The 23,836-nt window shown below is 42.0% G+C and overlaps 1 long non-coding RNA gene across 2 annotated transcripts in view; it reads right to left on the reverse strand.

The window, feature by feature from the left end:
• LOC121467600 overlaps positions 1–21,637 on the reverse strand; it is a 37,464-nt gene extending 15,827 nt beyond the window's left edge. The window contains exons 1-3 of one of the 2 annotated variants that reach the window (XR_005977661.1): positions 21,575–21,632; positions 11,138–11,161; positions 1,369–1,682 (exon numbers count right to left, since the gene is read on the reverse strand). This is a non-coding gene — a long non-coding RNA (uncharacterized LOC121467600). Of the gene's footprint in view, positions 1–1,368; positions 1,683–11,137; positions 11,162–21,574 lie in introns of both variants that reach the window. The other variant, XR_005977660.1, reaches the window with a different exon arrangement.
• Between the last annotated feature and the right edge of the window lie 2,199 nt (positions 21,638–23,836).

Below are 23,836 nucleotides of genomic sequence, written 5' to 3' on the forward strand. Positions count from 1 at the left end.
ATCTAAAAATAATTTACTTCTGCAGATTCGTAGTATTTCTTTTTTATATACAAAATGCAGCGTCAAGTATATTGGTTTCTAAATGGACTGGCATTCCATAGTTAAGACATTGATACAAATTATTTTAAATACATGTTCATCCAAATGATATTGTGTTTTCTAAGAATAAATTTCTTGTTGTGTAGGCTGCTTGGAGTATGCGAAAATTGTTGTGCCGTTTCATTTTATTTGCATGTCTCCCCATTTTATGTGCACAAGTTTTTAACCCTGGCGAGTCATAAAATTAAAACCAACGCCGACTCTTAGGGTGCGGACTGGTGGTCCTGGATCCGTTCCCGTTTCTGTTCCTGCCAGATTGCCTTTGAAAGCAGCCCTCTATTCCCCGGCCGCAGGACTTCTTGTACTTCACCTGTCCAGTCACCCACTCCATCCCAGTGCGATCCCACCTTCCACGACCTCGTCTGCAGCAGATTCTGAATGCAAGCCTAACGACCTGGCATTGTCGTTGATAAGGTCCAAAAATGCTTGTCTACCGATTTTTTTAAGCCAGCCATTTGGCGAGTATGGCTGGTAATGGTTACTGTTTATGCAAAAGGAGGCTGCAAGGTTGTGGGATGGGCAGGACATGCTCGCTTGGATTCACTCAAGCGTAAGTGCTTGGTATCCTGTTAAGGCCAAAGTGGAGAAATTTAAGGCCTAAAAGATTTTTAATTAAATATTCGGCTAAGCTTTAAGAAAATCCGTATAAATTAGTCTACTTGTTTCTACCTTTTATTGGCTTTAAACCCTTTTTTACAGCCTGTAAATTGGAATGATCGCAGAGTTTTCAGCTTCTTATTTTTACAAAGTATACACATACAGAAACAATGGTGTCTGACATCAGTTTTTGGAAAATTATTCCTTGTTTTTTATTTGGCGAATTATCAAAATTGGTTTTTGGAGGTAGCTTTAAATAAAAAAAGTGATCCAGCTAAAATGCTAATTTATATAGGCCAGTTATAAAGCTTATTACAAAATAAATCATCGTAGTGGCAAAATCACAATAAAAAATTATTATTAAAATAAATATTGTTGAGCATATTTTAGAGCGATATTCAAACTTGGAACAACCCGTTTACATTCCTCAAAAAGATACCCTCCCCTTAAGTCATATTCTAATTTGCATATTCAAGTTGTGCGAGTGAAAGCTCAGCACCAAAGCTTTCTGATTTGAAATTTTAGAAAGCATTCCACTTGCAACCCCTTTTGATGAGCTGGGATTTCGCTGGAGATACAAGCACACAACTATAGATGGCGCCTCTAGTAAGTTGGCATGTTAAGGACGAACTTAGGATTATGATAATGACTTATGTAAAGAGTATAGCCAACCTGCTTTGGAGAAGTTCCATAAATCGATCCAGTTTTCGGCGTCTTCTGCTGATCCGCCTCATGAGTGTTTAATAAGCGCAAATATTAAAAAGCGTAAATCAAAATTGGCAATAAAATCAAAGCATTTTTTATTCAAATTACGATTATAATATTAATAAGCACGAGCATATCATAGATTAACTAAAAGCCAAACTACATACAAATATAAAATAACATCTAGCGTTACTAAGCATTTCTTATCAACTAGTTCGGTTAGTGGGCCTCTAGTTAAGCTGGAGCTGAATGCAATTTTGTGGCCAGGTCCTTGGAGCAATCTGCAAAGATAGAAAGAAGGAGAGACATTAAACAAGTTGTACATTTTGTTTCTGGAGACAAAAAAGCCACAGGAGACGACCCGGAATGGACATCTCCGCCTTCCTTTCAATGCGCCCCAACGCAGGAGTTTACAACAAATTAAACTTGCTTGTGGGCACTAAAGCAACGGCAACAACATTGGCAACATGGCAAAGTTTTCGCTTCAGCGAAAAGTTTTAATAGAAAATTTTAGTTAATAGTTTTTAACTTTGCCGCTGCGGTGGATTTGATAAGGGACCTCTACTCAGCACACAACACATGTAGAACTTTTTAGGAAACGACCGCAGCAACAAAGGAGGTGGCCTCGTATGTGGGTGGTTGTTTTGGGCTTGGGATTGAGGTTGGGGATGGATAATGGGGTATATGGCCAACCCATGGCTCCTGCTCGGATCTGCTGGCCAGCGTCTGTCTAATTAATTAAATTCGCTTTTGCGCGGACATCGCATCGTCCAGCTTTCTATTCTGTCTAAGCAGCAAGATAAGCAAAAAGTTTCAGTTTCCTTGGGATGAACAGGGCTGGTTGGCTTTTTTGTTTTCTCAATAACGTTTCACATGCTGGACCTTAATTGTGGTTCGATCAATAAGGCAATCAAATATTTTATCTTTTAGTTTAAATTAAAATTAATCCCCCCAGCATTTCATACCAACAAAACAACAATCACTTCAATAAGTAACTCATAGTCGACCACCTTTCGCTTTAGCCAGCAGCTTGCTAATTTCCTGTTTGCTGATAAATAATGCGCCACACATATAAGGCAGGTCATAGAAAGGAGTTAGAGCTGTGCTGTCCATCCCCGCGTTATGTAACTTTAGAGCACCTAAAATATTAAAACACCCCCTGTAAGCCCACGCCCCGGTGGGGGCTTTCCTGAGTGACCGGAGGAGCGGCAGATAAGGCGTAGCTGGAGCCCGTTGGCTTGGCCAGGATGCGCAGGACACGGTGGCAAAGAGCTTAAAATGTGGCCCTAAAATAACTTTGACTGACCTCCCACCCACACACACACAGATAGAAACCCACACGTACTTCTGCTAGGATTTAGTATGCCACGCCCCCTCCCCACAAAACCATCCCTCCCTCGTTTTAACTGCTTGGGGCATACATCAAAACTTTGGCTTACGCTTAGGATTTATTTATTTTCATATTTACCGAGGGCCAACACGGACGCACACGCGCCGCAAATGAGAGGGGAGTGGTGGGGGAGGGGCAGGGAATTTCGGAGGGGCAGACAAGGATCTCAAGGATTTGCACCTTGTGCGGGGCATTTTACGGCAGGAAGTAACACGGTAAGAAAATATCTTTTATTCGGTGCCTACTGTTCCTAAGAAACTCCTAGCTGCATTTATTAACCACTGTTTTCAAATATTCAATACTTTTTAAGGCGTAACTAATTTATTCATTAAAGTCGTTTGAAAGAAATTGGTGCAAATTTTATATTCTGTAAAAATGCTTGGATTAAGCCATTATTATTAGAACCTCTAGAGTGTTTATAAAGCACTAAATAAAGTTATCAACCAAAATGAACAATTTTTTTTTTTCCAATATTAAATAAGGGAATAAGTTATAAAACAGCAGATTAAATCAAATTTGTTGTATTTTATTTCGAGTTTCAGGCACACTTTTACACGAAATGCTTCTTAATAAGAATCACTAGACATATATTTCATTCAACTAATAGAGATTTTGCAATATAAACTCATAGATGGAAAATTTTAAGACAATTCTGTTAAGGTTTTTCTCGGTGCACCTACATCTAATTCGGGTTTTGGCCTCCTGGCGCCACTGGCCGTAAAACGGAAGCTGGGCCAAGGGGGCGTGGCAGGAGTCCTTTTTGTGTGTTTTAATGACTACGTGACCAGCTCCCAGGCGGCGTGTCCAGCGCTGCTTGGAGTGGCTTACGCGGCGTATGCGCGTTATCAGCAGGACGACATCTTCTCGGGAAGGACTCCCTCAGATTTTATGTATTCGAAGCTATTAAGAAATGACATTAAAAAGCGAGCATTGCCCCCGGGCAAGACCCAAATCTCTTCACAACCCCCCTCGATCCCTCCGCTCGTTGCGTATTTAAATGCGCCATTTGCATATTTATTAGAAGGACTCGGCGCGGTTTTTTGTTGGTGAGATTTTTTGTTGGAGAATCTCTTGGACAGTGCGTGGTTGAAAATTATTAAAACAAGACAGAGCTACGTAATTATTTTGCACCCCACTCACGCTGGCAGCATTTTGGCATTTATGGAAGGCAAACAAAAGTTAATTTAGACGCTGCTTACATTTTACAAGCAATTTACCCGGTGCGCCACTCCAGAGTCCCCGGTTTTCTCCCATCCCTTGCGACCATTGATGTCGCCTTTGCCTCAACTCATCCCCAGTTTTTGGCTGGCTTTGTGCCGCCGACTACGAGTACTTTTCATCCTTTTCACAAACAAATTTGCACTTCCACGCATTCATTAATTTGCTTATTAAGAGCCGAAAGGCAGGTGTGGGTGCCGCTCTATACTATACAATGTTTCTTTCTCTATATATAGTCCACTCCTGCCAGGATTGCCACACCGATCTGTCCGTTAAGCTCTTGTCCAAATTTAAGCGAAGTGGAAGCCAAGCCAACTGAAAACTGAGAACTTATGCCAAGAGCCATAATAAATGCATATGACAGCCTTTCCTTTTGCTGACAAGAAGGACTTTCCCTCGGTTCCCTTTCCACCTCCAAACAAGTCGCACTATATATCATTTTATAGTCGGAACTGTTGTACTTGCGGTAGCTGCAGTTCCAAATGTCGAGCACAAAAACGGAGCAGTTCTTAAATAAAATTTCCCGAGAAAATACTTAGGCCTCCAAAGAAATATAAGCATAACGTAAAATATATACAAATACATTTGTAGTATATTTCAAAAGCTCTTCAAATATAATAAATTGACTGGAACTACATTTATTTTTGTTAAATTAAAATGGTTTATTTGTTAAATTTATTATTACTTATTATTATTATTTTTTATTTAATATTGTTTCAAGTTTTTAATCGATTTAAATTTGTTAATAATTAACTATTTATTTGAAATCAAACATTTAAGTTGAAATTAAATTTATTTGTTAAATTCAAATGAATATATACACGGTATTGCCTAATTAGTGGTTTCTTTAATTTGTGATGGAAATGGAAACCCAGAATGTGTTTTACTTATATGCATGTATCACTAAGTAAATGGAATCCACCGCTGGGGCAGTTAAAACTAAAGCGGTGGAGAAACTTACGCAGAGTTAGAGGGCTGATGGAGAAGGTTTGTGCTGGGGAAAAGCGGACTGGAGAAAGGAGATCGAAAAAGGGCGGAAGGGGGTGGCCGGACAAGGCCAGTCGCAGGCATGCAGCAATTACAAAGCCAAGGGTTGTGGCTGAGAACGGGGATGGGTTGGTGGGGTGATGGGCAATGGTAATCGGAAGGGGGTGGACACGTAGAAACTTGCAAATATAAAATTGCACAATTTAAAACGCAGACAAAAGACGGTGTGGGCGAGGCGAGAAAGGGGCGTGGCAGGGCACGTAGGAAGCCGTGCTACGTGCAAGGAACAAGCAGCAAAATGTCCTTGTAACTCTGTGTGAGTGTGTAATGGTGTCCTGTGCGCCATTTACATTTCACATTTCTAGTTTTCAGTTCAGTTGAGTCATTATTTTATTGCCAAGATACGAGCGGGGACTCTGCGTCGACTTCAGTCCACTCAAACCTCTCACATCCCCATCCCCGTTCCCCCTTTGTGTCACTGCAGGACTAGAAGGACTAGAAGGACCAAAGGGCTGAGGAGGCAGGGGCAACGTCTAGCACCAACAACACTTTTGCTTTTGCATTATTTCGAGAGGAGGGGGTGGAAATGGGAGTTGCAACCACGGACGTTGTCTCGTCTCTCCTGTGGGTGGCTCCTTTCGTTTTCGTCCTTTTTGGACATTGCTTCTTGCTCGCTTGTGTGTGTGTGTGTGTGTGTTTGTGTCTGTGTTATTAGATTGTTTCAGCTGAAATGTTATTAGAAAATTTTGAATTCAAATTCAAACGACTTCATACTTCCTGCCCACTTCCAATGGCATTTCGTCCTTTCTGCAAGGGACGTGCACTTCCTTTGTGCACTTGTGCGTTGGTCTGCGTGTGCGTATGTGAGTCAGTGTGAGTGTGGGTGTGTCTGTGTGAGTATATGTCTGTGACTCTGTCCCTTGCATAATAACATGCATGCTGTGGATGCCTTCTCGTCCATTAAACGTAAAATGTTTGGAGTGCAATTTGCGTTCGCTGCGGCACGTTGGCGCACTCTTTGAATGAGGTGCGGGGATAGGTCATAGAAAGGGCGGATCATCCAAAAGGGTTGATTTCTCAGCGATGCCAGCCACTGTCTTTCGTTAAAGCCCGAAAGAAAATGCAGGTGATGCGGAATTGAATGGTAACAAAATGAACATGGTACCCGATAAATAGTCTAGTACAAGGAAACACTTTTTCGATTTTGGTTTTTTTTTGTAATCTTCATAAAGCAAAATTAACTAAGTGGACTGACTTTTATCTAACAGAAATCAATTTCAATTATAACAAGAAAGAAAGCAAACTTCGGCAAGCCGAAGTTCATATACCCTTGCAGCTATTGCATGAATTAAATACTTTTGAAAACATTTAAATTATGATTTACTTGAGTATATACTGAAAAACAGTGAAGCTATGATGATTTGCAGCTCAATTATTAGATAGTTATTTTATATATTTTTATTAGTTCTATGGGAGCTATATGATATAGACGTCCGATTTTGATAAAATTTAAACCATAATTCTGAAATAATTAAACATTGCCATATGTCGAAGAACTAAACGAAAAATTAAAAAACAGCAAAGTTATAATTTTTTTTCATTTATTTTTCCGATTGTTCCTATGGGAGCTATATGCTATAGTCGTCCGATTTTGATGAAATTTAAACCGTAAATCGGAAATATTTAACCATTACTAAATGTCGAAGAACTAAACAAAAAATTAAAAAACAGCAAAGTTATAATTTTTTTTCATTTATTTTTCCGATTGTTCCTATGGGAGCTATATGCTATAGTCGTCCGATCCGGCTCGTTCCGACTTATATACTACCTGCAATAGAAAGACAGCTTTTGGGAAAGTTTCATGCAGATAGCTTTAAAACTGAGAGACTAGTTTGCATATAAACGGACGGACAGACGGACAGACGGACAGACGGACATGGCTAGATCGACTCGCCTAGTGATGCTGATCAAGAATATATATACTTTATAGGGTCGGAGATGTCTCCTTCACTGCGTTGCAAACTTCTGACTGAAATTATAATACCCTCTGCAAGGGTATAATAATTTTCTAAAAAAGCAAGAAATTTTTTATTAAATACATTGTTTTGATTTTTGAGGGCTATAATAATGAAAGGATTTCAAAAACTTGTCCATCTGTTAAGTTTAAGTAATGCCCGAATGGATTAGTTATTGAATTTATTCGTAATGCTAGGTCAATTGCTTAAAATACTTTGGATTCATTTAGGCAAGTCTGCGAAATAGCAGTTTGATACACTTCAAAATTAAACAAAACTCCCAATGCTAGTTTTAACCAATTGTAACATTGAACAATTATTTGCAATACATATTATAACAGGCACATAACATTCGATACGCGTACGTCATTTAAACCATTACCCAAATGAAATTACAAGATTAAAACGAATTTTGTTTCACAAATACGAAATTCATACATACATGTACATGCCAGAATGGAACATCGTTTTCAATCTTGAAGCCATCAATTATTTAATTTCACCAGCTCATGTGTATATGTGGCATATAAGTGTGTTTCCTTCCCGCCCTGACCCCTGGCCCCTATGCATTATGCCAGTTGGCAAAGAGAAACCCCAGATCTGCAGACTCAAGTTTGGAAGGGGAAAGCAAGGGGGACTTTGAGAGAAATTTCAAATATTCCTTGCTACGTTTGCGGCAAAGAAAAGTTTCAATAAAATCCAAGCACCGAGTCGGGCTTAGTCGGGTGGCCAGCCCCCAGTTCTGGCCATGGCCAATACACAACACCCACAGTGACCGCAGTCGTAACATGGTTTGAGAGGGGAAGTGGACGAGGTAGTGTGGGTGGTCAGTCAACCTGCAGCGTTTGCAAACTATCTGAACTGAGTTTGGGTTCTGTTGAGGAACTGCGGTAAAGTTGCTAACGTAATCATACAAACCTTGCTCTGGTTAGATGACCACTGTGGCACATAGCTTCTTTCTCTGTCCCTCTGTCCTTGCCCGTCTCTTTCTGGCCGGCAGACAAAAGACGACTTTGCCCAGTTGCGACGGCATAAGATGGAGAACATGGCAGTGGTCGGTGCAGCAGGAGGGTGCTTTTATATTCAAATAAAATGAAATTACATTGTTTTCAGCTGGCAAACAATTTGAATAGAATTTTAACTTTTTACTATTATTTTATTTCAAAGCACACAATGGCAGAAGGCCAGTAAGGACGACGTCCAAGGACCACAAGATGTGGCCTGGCCTGGCATGAGGCAAAGGCAAAGTCAAAGGCAAAGGCAATAGCAAAGGCAGCTGCCTCTCTGTTGCCGGGATCAGACTTTTGGCAAATGGCTGCTGAGGCCGTTCGCTTGGGATATTTCTTAATTAGAAAGATTTTGCCAAAGGGTTGTTCGGCACTTCTCCTCCTCACTCTCCCGTTTCTTTTCTTAAACGTCATTAATTTCTCTTGGAAATTTACGTGGCCCCTGGGCAATCCGCCGCCCCCAATCCTGCCATAACTTCTAATTCAACGACGACCCTTTTTGACGTTTTAAAGGGTTTAGGCTTGGGTTCCAGCTGGAAACGTGACATCACTGTCCTTTCGGCGTAATTTATCGTTTGGGGATTTGCGAATTTTTAGTTTTATGAAATTGTTCCGGTCAATTAATTGTGGATATTACTGGTGGCCGTTTAAAGCGCTTAAAGTTGCGAGTTAGAATCCGTCAGAGCCAGCCACTGCCCCCTTTGTAATCCATGCCAATCCATCAGCCAGGAAAATGGGCGGTCTGCACGCTGGCCAACGGTCCCGAATGCATTTTCCCAAAACGAAATTTCCAGGCTTTGAAATTGCAAAATGCAGAAATTTTTGCTATCCTATTTTCAGATGGCGTTGGCTAAAAAATTTGCATTTTTGCCCAAGCGAGCTGGCCCAAATGAATGCACATGCATGCACATAGATGCACTCAGAAAAAATTCACACACACACACACACATTAAAGGAGTTGGGGCGTTTGAGGGGGCAATGAGGGGCACATGTGAATATGCACGCCCAGCTCTTTGCCTTTGTTGCATTTTTGCCTAGATTGCAATTTTTTGCAGCCCAATTGAAACTGCAAAAAGCCCGAAACCCCTATCCCGAAACCATACGGAGCACTACAAATATTGTACATCAAACGTGCGAGTCCTGTGTTTTAGAGTGAATCGCCAGTGGTTGAAATTTGGAAATCTGTAGTTCATTTTTGTCAAATTTTAACTTTTTTCAACAGGTTTTAAAATTGTTTGAGATAAAATAAACATAAATTAACTGTAAAGCTAAACAATAACTTAACAATTTACAAATTTGCGATAATTTTATCGTAGCCAAAAATTGGTGCAAAAAACTTTTTTATAAAAAATTCATAAACTTTGCAGCTTTGCAACATTGCAGCTACACACATTTGATATTTTATTAACTTAAAAATTTTTGTATGATGTAAAGTATTTGCAGTTTGTAATATTGCAAATATTGTAAATTGTATTGCACATGACCAAGGTCCACCCTAGCTTGCTTGTGTGTGTGTTTTTGTGCTGGCCCCGAATCCTGGGCTCCATCAGCAGGACGAACCAATGCATTTGTCGAGCCCGAGTCCTGGTAGACAGATCCGGAGCCACATAACCCGGAGTCGGAGCCACAGCCGGAGCCTAAAATGCAGTTTTGGCATGCAACGGGTGCCGGGCCAAGGGGCCAAGAGAGATGGGAATTGCAGAAGGAGTTGTTGAAAAAATTTTGAAATTGCATTTCAGATGAATAGATGGGTGACATGGTGGGTCGGGGCGGAGGCGGGGAGGGTGCACCGGGGGTAGGTTCGCTTTGGTTCAGGTTCAGGATGCTGTGACGATAGATGGCCCAGGATGGCTCCTGGTTGTGTGAGTGACACGCATGGCTGCTGGAGCAGAGCGAGGAAGTCCCTCCTCGAAAAGAATCCCCTGCTTTATGTCCATTTCGCCCATTCTGATGCAAATGCATCTCGGGAGTCGTGTTTGTTGCTTTTGTATCCGTACGCAGGTCGGAGAAACACTCCCAAAAATGAAGGAATACATTAGAGAGGGGGCAGCTCCCGAAACAAACTGGCATGCTAATGACTTTGCTCAGATTTCTCCTAAAAGAATTGTTAGTGGTTTGCGACATCAAACTGAGCAGTGGTCTTAAGCCGATCTATTGGATCCTGCCACAAAAAAGTGCTTGTATTTCATGGATACATTTTTGATTATAGTATTCCACAGTTTCGTTTAAGAGTTTCTGATTGCAAAGAATCAATGTGTACTTTGAAATTATAAAAAAATATTTGTTCAGGCAACAATAAGTCCCAGTGATGCACCTTTGATTTTAGATTTACCAGAATTTGTTGCCTTTAATATCTTTGGGTGTCGGTGTCTAAAAAGCTTCTGTACATTAACATAATTGTTTCAAAATGTCTAGTCTCTAAAGATAACCCACATTAATTTTCATCTTTTAAAATTGTAAACAAAAAATTGATCAGAGCAACCTTTAATCATCAACTTTGCAGACAGGAATTTAATTAATTTATTACAAGCAAGTCGCTGCAATTGCAAAATTTTCGGTATATATTTCTAGGTTTTATACTGTTTTTTTTGAAAGTTTATTTCGATTGCGTGTTTCAATTGTTTTGTTATGGCGGGGTATCCCCATTTCCGCGATTCGCTCTCTGTTTTCCCTTTTATGTTTTCACTTCCTTTTCGCTGGCTGTTTGTTTTGAGAGGAAAGTGGCCAGAGGACTGTTTCCAGAACCCGCACATCCATCCATTTCTATTAGTTATTTGTTTTCCGAACGTTTTTGTAATTATTTGCCCGCCTGCCGCATGCTAAATTGCCTGAGTAAATATTTGACAATTTTGCATTTGGCCAAAGCGAATCGTCAGACCAAATGCACTGTCTAATGACACTGAATTTCGGCTGGGAAGAGGTGATTTCGACATGTTTACCTTGGCGTTAGTTCGATTAACCACACCCAGTCACGAATTCAGTTTGAAGAGCGTTTAAGGCCGGTCAATCAATGCAAATCGATATTGATCGCGGGAAAGAGTTAATGGTGGCTGGTACTTTCTTCCATCCAAGCACTCCGAACTATTTCAATTTGCATTCCAATTAAGAGCCAAACTTACCCAATGATGAAGGCTCCGTTATATCTGCAAACAATGGCAAAATTTTCCATTAAAATAATTGAATAAGTTGCAGCTGCCACACGAGAAGAGTGATAAAATATGGCTTAAGTAAATCCTCACAGAGAGTGGGTGGAGAAAAAGTTAGTCATAACTTTTGTTTTGTTGCAGTTTTGATTGAGTGAGCATAATGGAAAATTTGCCATGCGAGTTCCTGCCATTTCCCCAGCCACCCTTCCCTCCCCCCCAGCTGTCTCCACGGAGAGTGCATTCAGTCAGATTAGGTAGCCCTTTCCACGGAAAAAAGATATTCCATGAATCTGCGCCCCCCATCGAGCAATTGCCTTCACTAGAATCTATGGAGCAGTGCCAAAAAGCACGCGGCGATTTTTTCAAATTTCTTTTCTTTTACCCGACGCCGCCACCGACTACATCAAAATGCATTTTGGCTAAAAACGGTTCCGCGACGAGACTTCCCATCCCTTTTGGCAAAACCAATCACAAAACAAAGCATGGGGCAGCACTCGGCAAAAATTGCAAATTTACAATGGACCCGGGCACGGGAAATGGCCCCGGTCGGGAGTCCATGGATTCGTTCATTTCATCTGTTGCCCTTTCCTGCCGCTCCTCTTCCGCATAATTTGTATGCGCGAGCCGCATAACTGCCGCCCATTCCGCGGACCTTGCCCCCGCGGAACCTTACACTGAGAAAAAGCTATAGGGCCAAGAGTATGTTACAATAATGCAGAGTAAATGGTTGCAGATCCAAGCAAAAAGGGGGTAATCTAATAGGTTTTGAGTCCAAAAGAATCCGTCGCTCAACTTTTATTTTTATTGAATCGGTATAAGCTAATAAAAATATACGAAACCAGAAGATTTTCTTCGATTTTTGAGAAAACATAAAACTTTTAAAAAGCTCTACATGTCGTTTTATGTGATTGCATTGTATAAAAAGTCAAATAAAAATATTTCCTGACTGAATTTTTTTTATTTTAAGATTACAAATACTTTTCACAACCAAAAAATCGAAAACATCCTAATTAATTAGTGTTTCTTCAACAGGCTATAGCCAAAATTAAAACTTTTCTTGTGTGTGCTGTGAATGTACACTTATTTAATTTCGGGAATTTTTCACAGTGATATCCACAGTTCTCTCCTTCTTTGTGAATGTAACACTCTGCGAATCAGTGCAGTGGCAAGGCAGTCGCAACATTGGTGGCCAAAGTCCTGGCCAAATTACAATGAAGAAAAATTGCATTGCCTGGTGGCAGAGTCAGAAAGATAGACACCGAAAGTGGTGGAGATGGGGCTCAAGTCTCAAATCCCTCAAGGCAGACGTCTGAGTGTGCACTTTTTGCATATTACGCACTAGACATCGTCACGTTAGCTGCCCCAGCGAAATGTTCATCAAATCAACGTTGCAGCAGCTGCGTCTCGCAGTCTCCAAACCCCCCACCTCCTCCCTTTTCCCACCCCCTTGCACCTGCCCCCAAACCCCTTATGGGTCCTACTTTTGTTGCAACGTTTTATGCATTTTTTCAGCGTCTGCATTGGTAACGTCTGTTGTTTCAGCTCCAAGACAAATGCCACAGTATTAAGGCCTGTGCCACGCCCCCTCCCTGGCCGCCCACTTCCCCGCCAGACGCTTCAAAAAATGGCCAAGCTTAACAGTCCGCGTTTCTGGATTTTCCATTTTTCCCCATTTTCCCCCCTTCCAACCGAGTGGAGTCGCGTACGTGCCGAAGTCGCCTTGTCCCAATGTCCTGAACTAGCCCACAGTCGGCAAATGCAGCTTTCCTTTTGCATAAAGCCCAGCCAGAATCCTCAGCCCCAATCCCCCCGAGCAATAAATACAAAATGCAGAAATGCCAGCCCAGGCACATCTTCAAGGCGCCCACTCACCCATTTACCCCCACGCATTTTTTGCACTATATGAATTGCATTGCCAACCCTTACAGCCAGCACCAAATATCACACTGAGACAAAAGTACAGTGCTGTGTTTTTAGATAAATTTCTTACTCTCAGAAAGCCAAAATTGCATAAATGCAATCACAAAGCCTATCTGTGTTATTCCTTGAAATGTTTTATCTATATACTTTTTGATAGTATATTATCTTTATGATTTTTGATAATATAATAAGTTAATTAAGTTATCCAAAAGCAGAATCAGTAGATTTTGAGAGTTTTAAAATCACTTTTATGTGGTCGCAAAGTAGGATATATAATATTACCAACATTTCGCTTTAATGCAATGTTTTGGAAGTCTTAGTTATGTAGTCTGACCAAAAATGTCTAGTGTTCTCTGTAAAATTAATGTTATGAAAAGTTTACAATAAGTTGAAAGACATTTACGTAATTGAAAAAATTATCCTTAAGTAGGTGAATTAAATACATGTATTATAGGTAATAATTTAATTCAAGTTCTTCAGAATCGATTTAGGCAAGTTTCCAAACAGAAACAGAAGCAAGGTGCCCGAAAAAGAGGGCTCATTTTGACAAGAAAAATGCAATTGCGGTGATATTTGCTCTCTGTGCACCCAATGGCACCTCAAACCCCCTCATCCGGGGCAGCTGAGGCGTCTCGACGACGAGTCCGTTGATTTGGCATCGTGCATCGTGCAGCACCGTGGCCATATCCCGTGTCCAATCCAATTCCACTGGCTGGGCCTAACAATGTGCATCCGACTGGGAGGGGGCTGGGTCCTTGGACTGCTACCACTGGTTCGTCGTTGTTCTCCTTATTCGGTTTGCTTTGTTTGGGTTTGGGTTTGGGTTCAGGTTTGGGTTTGGGCTTGGGTTTTGGGAGTGAGTCGCAGCGCGCTGCTTGTTTTGTGCCATTTTTACTGCAGCCTTTGGCTTGCATTTTTTCTTGCTGCCTTCACTTGAACTGAAGTAGAGATACCCACCCATTGTCCCATGCAGTTTTTGATTTCACTTTTTCGGCCACCCAACTCCGGCCCTGCTTTTTCCTTGGACTGAGCTGCACTGAGCTTCGATTGGGTCGGTGGACGGGGAATGGGTGGTACTTGTCCGCCCCTTTGGCGTCATGCAACACTCTCGTGCACGTTGCATACTTTTTTTCGATGCTGTTCTGCAGCAGTAGGCAAATAGCAACATTTTTTGCTCGCGTCTTTCTATTTTGCAGCTGCAAAGTTTTTCGCATTATTGTGTACCGTGGAGACTACACTGAGTGATAAAAGACTGTGGATCTTGGTATCTCTTAGAACTTAAGAGTTATAACTCCTTTTAAACATTTTTGAAACAAAAAGTAAAGGACTCAATGTGGTGTAAAGATTTTTAAAAACCTTAAAACGGTTTTTCAGACTACTCAAATATGAGGTAATTGGATTTAAAAAAATATAATTTTTTATTTAAATCATTTTCAGAGTCTTTACTTTAAATGCAAAGTTTCATATATAAATATAAGTTATTCAATTATTTCATGCTATATATTTGTTATGCTCCTGAAACTTTATTTGCTTGCGATCTGGGGGAATGGGAGTCCAAGTTATGAAAGTTCAACCCCCTGTTGGTTCCTATGAGGGATCCCGTTTTCCGTTTTAGAGAGTAGCATTCCTAGTGCACTGCCAGGCTTAGTCCAGTCGAACAGGTCCTGATTTTAGCCCCAGTACAGCGGCTCAGAGGCAGCAAAAGCAAAACACATTGCTGATTGCATTTGCTTTGTCTACCCCATGCCGCTGCAACCCCCTCCCCTGCAGATTTTCACCCTGCGGCTCCGTGTCTCTCTTTTGTGTGTGTGTGTGTGTGTGTGTGTGGAACACTTTGGGGCCCAACTGCAGTGCCAAAAAGCAAACTTGTTGTTTACGTTTTGTCCCATACCCGAACTCTTCCTCGTCCTCGTCCCCCAGATTTTGCCGCCTGCTAGGCTCATGTGCAGTCTTATGATGCTGACAGTTGTCGCCATTGCTGCTGGTCCACAGGATCCCAGCCCAGCTCCCCTGCAGCCGCGTTGCCATTTTGAAATGCATTGCAGGCGGGAGTGGGTGATCCAAAAGGGGGAGTGGCGGAGGGTGGCTGGGCCAGGACATTTCATTTCTGAAGAATTGCTTTGTCGGCCCGGCAACGTCGTCGGTCCTCATACAAAACAACAGCAAAAGCTGGAGTTGGAGTTGGAGAAGGAGCTGGAGCAGGAGCAGGATCAGGAGTTGGAGCAGTGAAGTACTGGAGTGGGTGGACCAGGACCAGTGCATTTGCCTTTGGCCAGGGGCGAATCCATGGCAAAAAGAAGTGCAACACGTTGCACAAATGAAATTTTGCATTTTCAATTTTTTGAAATAGGCTTTTCCTATGCTGCAGACAGAGAGAGCAGGACATCTCCTCCCGTTCTTTTCGCAGGACTTTGGCAAGGAAAAAACTCTCCATGGCGGATGTGCGGGGGGGCCTTCAGCAAAAACCTTCAACTTGTCTCGTTTCGCTTTTGTTGTGCACGGAATTTTATTTCTCGGCATTTGATTTTGTCGCTTTTCGCTGGCCCGCACTGCACATCCTGCCCACATCCTTTCCCATCCTGCAAATGCATTTTTTTCTTGCCAACTGCACTCGCCCAATGCATTTCTCTGTGGCTTTCTTTTCTTTATTTTCCAGAAGGGGTGCACAGGGAGTGGGGGCTACCCCTGCGCACTTGTTATTCAAAATGGTGGCCAGGCCATGCATTTTTGGGTTTTTCTTTGCATTGCTTATGTTTCAGTTTTGTTGCCATGGCTGCCATCGCTGTTTGCTCTTTGGGTTTTGCTCTGTTTTTGTCCTGTTTTGCTTTCAGCTGCCGGTGCAACAAAAGGGTGGGGATGGGCACCGGCAAGGAATGCAGTTGTACATATGGGGGGTGGACTGTAGGGGATGGGTGGTGCCGGGTGGATAACTGCATCTGCATCTGCAGCTAGCTGTGCGAATTCTTTTCCTGCTCTTTTTTCGAGGGGAAAGGGGAAGGGAAAGTCGCCTGCAATCGATAAATTGAAGAAGACTGCTCCCAGCTGAGCGCACCTCCAACCAAAGCCCACCCCCTCATCCATCAGAGCCACCCCCGCAGGCATGGCATTCGACTTTATTAGTTTCTGGCTGGAGGACAAAAACTGCATCCACGAAAGCTTTGTGAAAAAATGTGATACCGATCCTGCTCGCAGTTCGTTAGCAGCACATGCCATGGCCCGGATTTGTGCCTGCTCAAAGGCCATTCAGAATTTCGGGTACGATTTGGTCTTTTTAATTTACGCTATGCTTTGGTAAAACATATACAAATTTTGTATTTAAGCCCATTTAGTATGCTTAAAAAAGTTTTAGATTTGATGATTGATTTGCTTGGGAAAACAGATATTTGTAATCCATTTCTTTTCCACTATCTGATAAACAATATTTAAAGTTTTAACATAAATTTGAACGTCATAATTTCGAATACTAAGGTTGATAAATTTTATCATATTTTTAAATTTGACTAAATGAATTCGAAATTCAGAATGGTTTTTGATATGTCTCTGTACGCTTAAGATTATTAACATGATTATGTCAGTATTGTGAAATGATATCTTTGGGGTAATCATTCCAACACGGCTGCCAAGTTGCTCCGGACACCTCCTGCCAGGATCAATGGCAATCAATCTGCCGTCGGACAACGCTTAGATAAATTACAAAACTTGACAGTCTGCAGCAGGATTTGGACAATAACATGGCCATCATAATGAGTGTGCTTTGGGTGGGTGATTGGTCCGGAAAATGCATCAATTAAATTTAAAGCTGCCGCATCAGCAACGTGCAATGTGCAGTGTGCAGTGTTCAACCCAAACCTGCGTTGTTGCCCAAACTTTGATTAGATAGGAGTGCATTGCTCCTAGTACATAGTGGATGGGTTCGAAGTGTGGGTGGCTTGGAGTGAAGTAGGGTGAAGGAGGCTTCTATGTGCAGGACCAGCATGCATGCATGCCGTACATGGAATGTGCCCGGGCTTACGTGGCGTATGAAAATGCATTTTGGCAAAAACATGATTTCTGGCCCGCCAGCAGAGTGGGAGGACTGTACGCCAGGGCAAAACCAAAGGGCAAACATTGCAGCCTTTCCCATTGCCATCGCCATAGCCTGGTCGACAATGCAAATAGGAAAGCCGGAAAAACGCAATGCACACACATACACGAAGGCTCCAGAAATAACATTGCACTGGGTGGAGGCCTATAAATTGGCTGCAAAAAAGGATTTGGGTGCGTGGGTGTTGTGCTTAGGATCCCGTCCCATCCCTCCTGCCACTCGGAGGACAATGGACGCAGACACAGCGCAGATGACATGCATAAATTGCATATCAAAGGTGCATCAGGAGCAGGATCGGAATCAGCAGGGGGTGGGTGTCCATAAAGCTGCTCCTGCTGCAATCCATAGATTTATGCAGCCTAGTCGAGCCCCTGCCACATATAGTTATGATGCATCACCCAGAGCTACTACTACTGCCATTGCAGCTGCAGCCGATGCTGGCCCCTGGCCATGGTCGAAATGATTTTCGTTTGTTTGCCCATTGCGTCCCCAAAAATTTTTGATGAAAAATGATGCACTTGCCCGACTGACACCGCCAACCCCCCCGCCGCCACCTTTCTTACTCCGCCAGCTGCTTTGTTTTGTTTTGTTTTTGGAAAATTTTCAATTTGCCGGCGTCCAGCGGAGCCCAAATTGGAAAAATGCCACGGCCAGGACTAAAGCAGCGATAGAGGATACTGAGCCCCGGCAACAGCAGCAGCATCGGACGAAAATTATTAATGAAAATCAATACATAAATTCTCGCCATATTTAGATTGTTTCGGTTATGTGTTTATTTTGTATTATAGTTACGTTTATTATGGAGCCGGGGTTGAGTTCCCGAGGCAAAAACAATGCCGGTCATTTTGCCCTGGCCGTGTTGGTGTTTTGTGTGTGTTTTAATCTGGCCATGTGAATAGTCTTTAATTTATTTGAAATTAAATTGCCCGCTCTTGTGCTCCCCATTCAGCTAGGCCTATAGATCATGGCGGGATGAAACAGCCGCAAGCCATGGAATTTTCAAGTTATTTAAAATGGCTACTTTTGTGTGGGACTATCGGTTGTAATTAAAGTTTCTATATTTATTATATAGAAATAATAGATTATGTAGCTTGAAAACATATGTAAATTCTTAAAATTTATATCTTTTTCTGGTGCTGCAAATATATCCCTAGGTGTCTTTTTTTAAACTAAATATCTTCTGTTAGTTCTGAAATATTTATTGAAAGATGAAATTATATCTGTGTAATTTATTTAGCATTGCTGATTCAGATAAATTTAATATCCTTCAGAAGATTAAAAACGATCAGTACAGTAGCTTTGCAATATGAACCCCAGAATTTCCATTCCAGCTATTTCCCTGTTCCTTAGTCTTATCGTGTTACACTCCCAACTCAATCACGCATACGCACCATTAACTTCTAAGGATGCCCAACATAAAACCAAGACCAAACACACGCATCCGGGCAAGTGAAAAAGGAGAGAAAAGCCGTTTAAATTTTATCCCTGCGTTTGTGTGATTGTACATATGCTAATACAAACACACACCCACACACATGCATGTGGAAAAATGCGAGTGAAAAAGGAGAGCGTTTTCTGGCATTTTTGTGTGTGCGGCTAATGTCGAGGACTCGAGTCCGAATCCGATTGCAGCTCGGGTTTTGTTTGGCTGGGTATATAGAAAAAAAGGATGCAGTTGAAGAAGACCAAAAAGATTTTCGAACAGAATATAGAAATATTTCTAAGACACGCTAAAAATTGTCTCTAAAACGATAATCAAGAAAATTAGTCGTATTAAGTTTTAGTCCAGCGATCTATTGCAAATCCATTTTTCAAATCGATTACAAGTAGCATAAGCCGCCCACTTCCTCTAAAAAGCCTTCAGCCACCCATTTCGTCCTTCGTCCTTCGTCCTGCTGCAGCCAATATCTCTCGCTCGTACGCTGGCTCTCTCGCTCTCTCGCTGCGCAACGATGACAGCTCACCAACACCAATGCGCAGCGCGTTTTTCTAATGACTGTTTCTCTTTCTCGCGCATTAGTTTTAGTGTTTTGCCTCTCGCTTTTTTCCTTCCTTTTTGCACGGCTCACACATACACGCACACACAACAGGGCTGCGCATGTAAAGGGATATCCCTCTCCTACCCCCTCGTCTTGTACATAAAACATGGGCGTGTTTGTGCGGCCGACGCCGCTGTCGACTGCGATGCCGGCGCAGCAAAATTTTGTGTACTTTTTTAGGATACCAAATAGGGATACGCACCGACACAGACGCAGGACCTTTATATACCGTTGCAAAAAGGGAGTAAAAGTGCATTCCGCCTGCACCAACTAAAAATGCGCAAGGCAAAAAAAGTGTCGAGAAGCGGGTGGGGTGGGTGTGAATGGGTGGGTGGGTGTAAAACTGCATGCTGCCATTTTAGGCAGCCATCATGTAGCTGCAGCAGCTCAAAACTCCTCGACTCTAATGCACCTCTGCCCGCGTCGACGTCGCTGCTATTTTTCCAGTTTGCCACACCCAGAAAAAGTGCATTTTTCTACGACAGTTTTGGGCATTTTTGCTGTGTTTTTATTTGGTTTTTTTTATTATCGTCCCTGTTTCTGTTTTTGATTTCCCTTCGCCTCGGCTGGCCATGTACAACAAATATTCACTTGCCACTCTTTTTTCTCTATGTATATATACATGCATGCATACATGGACTTGCCGGTGTGTGTGTGTCTGTGCCTGTGCGTGTGCGTGTGTGTGGAACTGCATTCGGTTGGTGCTAAAAGTTGCACTCTATATGCACATTTTGTGTGCGTGGCCAAAGCCAATCGGGTGCCTGCTGCAGTTTTGTGCTGCTTACTTTTTCTCACACCCCCCACCTTGGAACCCCCTTGGATCGGGACGCCAACTCAAGCCCCTTTTCGGGACCTCGAGCTCAGGCAATAGACGCACCGGCCCAATTGGTCCTTAGTTTTGCGCTCTTTAACTTTTCCCAAGCCAAAAATATTTGGAAGCCTCAATCTTCAATCAGCAAACGATGATGTGAAAGCATTTTGGAGTAATTGAATCTGTCGTTAAGACATTTTATCTTATAAGCCCTAAATAAGAGCGTTGACTTGATACAGATTGCAATTTGAGTCTTTGCATTTAAAGCTGTAGTTTCGTAGAGATCATAAGGATCTAAAGACTTTAATTAGATTAGATGCTTGTGAACCTATGATATTCAACTTATTTTTAGATTCTATTATAAGCTCGCAGTTGACATATAAGATGCAAATCATATAATCCTAGATAATTACAATATAGTAAAGATTATCAATACCAAAGTTGAATAGATTTCACATTTCGTGTTAAGTGCTTTAATCTAGTCCCATTTTTCAGATTTTTTATATAGATATAGTGATTTTCACTCGGTGAATCTTATATTTTGACAATGAAATCAAAAAAGCAAAAGTTTCAACCAATTAAAAATAGAGCATTTTTTGTTTGATTTTGTTTTAATAAATACTTGGATTTTTACCCCGTTGCTTTAGAAATTCGTCACATTTCTTAAGAATGAAATATTTTAAAGTCCTTTGCAAAGGGTCTTCCTCTCTAAATAAATATAAAGACGAGGTCTAATCCTATCAGATCAGTGAACTTTTGTCCCCAGCCTCCTTCTACACTTTTTTTTTTGCCCGCTGACTAGAATTAAAAAAAAATCAAGGGTAAATGGAGACAACCGCATTGGAAACAAATCGGATCGGCACCAATTAATAACGAATTAAAACTCCTGCCGGTAATCGACCCCTGGATTCTAATCAAACAAATATAAAGCGACCAACCTAGACTCAGACCTACAATGAGTTCTAAAAAAAGAATATTAAAAAAAAGCGCCCACAGATGAGTCGCTCAGCTTATTCACATTTATAATATATTTTTTCTATATCCTCTCGCCCACACTGAAACACACACATACACATGTTCTGGTGGCTTTTGCTGATTTTTTCGCGCGACTTTTGTGCGGGGGTCGGGATTTGTATTTTTTGCATGCTGCCATTTGTTTGTTTGGGTTGTTAGAAAATATATTTTTTGCGAAATTTACGACACGGGAAGAGGAAAGCGGAGAGAGGAGAAAAGCGGGTGCTGAAAAGTAGAAGCGGCAAAAAATATGTGATATGTGGACGCGCCAGGAAGGAAAAGGAAAGCGGCAACAATTTTTTCTATGCTGCTGCGTTTCGTGTTTTGTTTTGCTCTGTTCTGGTCTAGCTTGGGTTTTTTTTTAGGCGAAGGCGAAGGTCGTTTGAGTAACCTTGTAACCCTTTTCTCGCTCTCACCATTCTCCTTTCTCCTGCGGTCTGACGAAAGTGTGTCCTTTAAGCGACATCCGCCCGCAGTTTCCCATTAAATTTGATAGTTTCTGTTTTTTCACGGGGCATTCCCCACTTCCGGCCGAGACTTACCAGGATCAAGCAGCAGTTGAGGAAATCTCGCGTTCAGTTCCGCTTCGATCACATCGCGTTCGCAGCTAAATTCCAACTGATCTGCCCGGAGGTTGGCCAAAAAGCTCGGACCCAACGGAGATCCTTATTTCAGAACCAGTTTCAATCTGCGGATTTGGGTGAAAATATTCATTTTTCAGCCAGAGATTTTCTTTTGTTCGGACAACAATTGATGACGGAAGATCTTCGCGTTGTCTTCAAACTAGTTTCTGACCATCAAGCAGCGCCTCACCTTTCTCACCCGGTTCACCCTTTCAGACTTTTCCCAAAACAATTTCGGTTAATAACCTTGACAAGGGTGCCTCGGAAAGGGAGAGGTTGTCATTTGCCTGGGAACTAAAAAGCCTGTCAAACGGGTTTGCTAGCCTATGAGAAGCATTAGTCCAGACACCAAGGACAACGGAAAATATCTACAGATCCTCAAAGCTATGCAAAACAGACAACTCTTGGAGATTATTTGGCAACCTCGCTAATTGGGGTGTCTCATTCCGATGCGGGACACGGCCTCAAGAGTCAGGAGTCAGGAGTCAAGGGTTAATTGATCTCCACCCCGAAATGGGATGGGTTATCTGCATCCGGGACAGGCATCATCCCTTAAGTGTGACCAGCACGCGTGCGCTTTTCGACCTGGACATTCCAAAATGGGACCCGCACTTAGAGTAGGGTTAAATGCTTTCTTGTAACAGATAAGAATTTTATGAAAATATTTTATACCTTAAATCCAAATAAAGAAACTGAAAATAAATAAATATATACTTTAGCCTTAACATATCATTTAAACTTGTTAATGCAATATTTTTTAAAGAACCTTTTATTAATTAATAAACATTTTAAAAATTTGTATTCACATTTAATAAAAGAATTGGTCTTTGGCTTGATCCCCGAAGAACGGTGCATTTCAAACTTTATTATATATGCTCTCCTATGCATTTGTTGGTTTGTTTATAAACATTTAGCGTACACAATATAAACTGCAATCCCTTGCGAAATATTTTCCCAAATTGCTTTGCCTTACTCACGAGGTGAAACTTTATCCGCAGGATGGGGTGCTCGTGAGGAGCTCAACTTACAGCAGGAGGAAAGTTTTAGATTACGCTTTCAAAAATAATAATTATGAAAATGTTTCTGGACTAATATCAGCAGCGTTCGTCCTCCCTGCCAACTTTCCCTCCCAGAATCCCTGCCACTCGGAAAAGATTGTGTTTCCCGAGCGACTCCACTTTCATCCATGCCCTCCAGCTTGGTTCCCGTGTTATTAAAATTCTAAAAATATATAATTTCTGGTCTGGCTTCCACATCCTTTTCGGCTCTTTGGCTGCCATTTTGCAGGAGGTAATTTACTAGAAAATTTGTTTGCAATTAGTGCAATTTGAAATGTTGTACGAACAGAGATTTTAGCTGCGGATGCGGCTGCACTCCAGCACCCTGGTCATGTTTTAAATTTTAAATTTTTGAATCATTCGGGTAAATTTCCGTACGACATCGATCCGGGCGTTGTCAAGGGGTTAACACAAGCCAAGTCAAACAAAGAACATTAATAAGAAAGGCGCTTCGCCCTCGTCCTTTTAGTTGGTTTAGCAATTTGATCCGGCAATGAAATGGCAGCCCGGCTCAGGCGAGCCCATTTCAGACCCCCAAGGACCCAACTTCTTAATGTCATTAATTTTTTAAGCTTACTTGGAATGCAAATGCCCTGACCCTGGCCGCATAAAAATGGCAGGCCATCAAGGAATCGCCACCAAATGAAGCGGGACGTTGGGGGGGAGGTGAACAAAGGAAAACGGAACGTTACGGAAAAGGGTTTAATTGTTTTGGGCGCCAATGAGGTTGGCCCGGGTGGCAGATTTAGTTTCAAAACACACTTGAGCCTACGCAGGGCATATAATTAAAGGTCTCCATCAGAGACCGAAGCCGGGGCCAGAGGTCCTGATGATTTATTGTTTGACAGGCACAAGTTTGAGGTCCGGCTCCAGCCTGTTTGTGTTTTAGGCAAATTAGAAAGGGTTCTTAGCCGTAGCCGCTGTCTCCAGCAGCTGGGGAGTCGAGTCTCCTTTTCAAAGCACCAGCACCACCACCAGCTGCCACATCCCCCTCGAGTCCTGAGCACTTTTACTTCCTCTCGGTCTGTTTGCTGTCACGCTGTCTAGCTATTTATTTATATTTAGTGTTATGTTTAATTTAGTAATGGATTAGTGCCGGCGAAAGGAAGCTGTTCATTACGGC

This window comes from Drosophila elegans, unplaced genomic scaffold, assembly GCF_018152505.1.
Source record: "Drosophila elegans isolate 14027-0461.03 unplaced genomic scaffold, ASM1815250v1 contig_476, whole genome shotgun sequence".
In the NCBI taxonomy this organism is placed as follows: Eukaryota; Metazoa; Arthropoda; class Insecta; order Diptera; family Drosophilidae; genus Drosophila; species Drosophila elegans.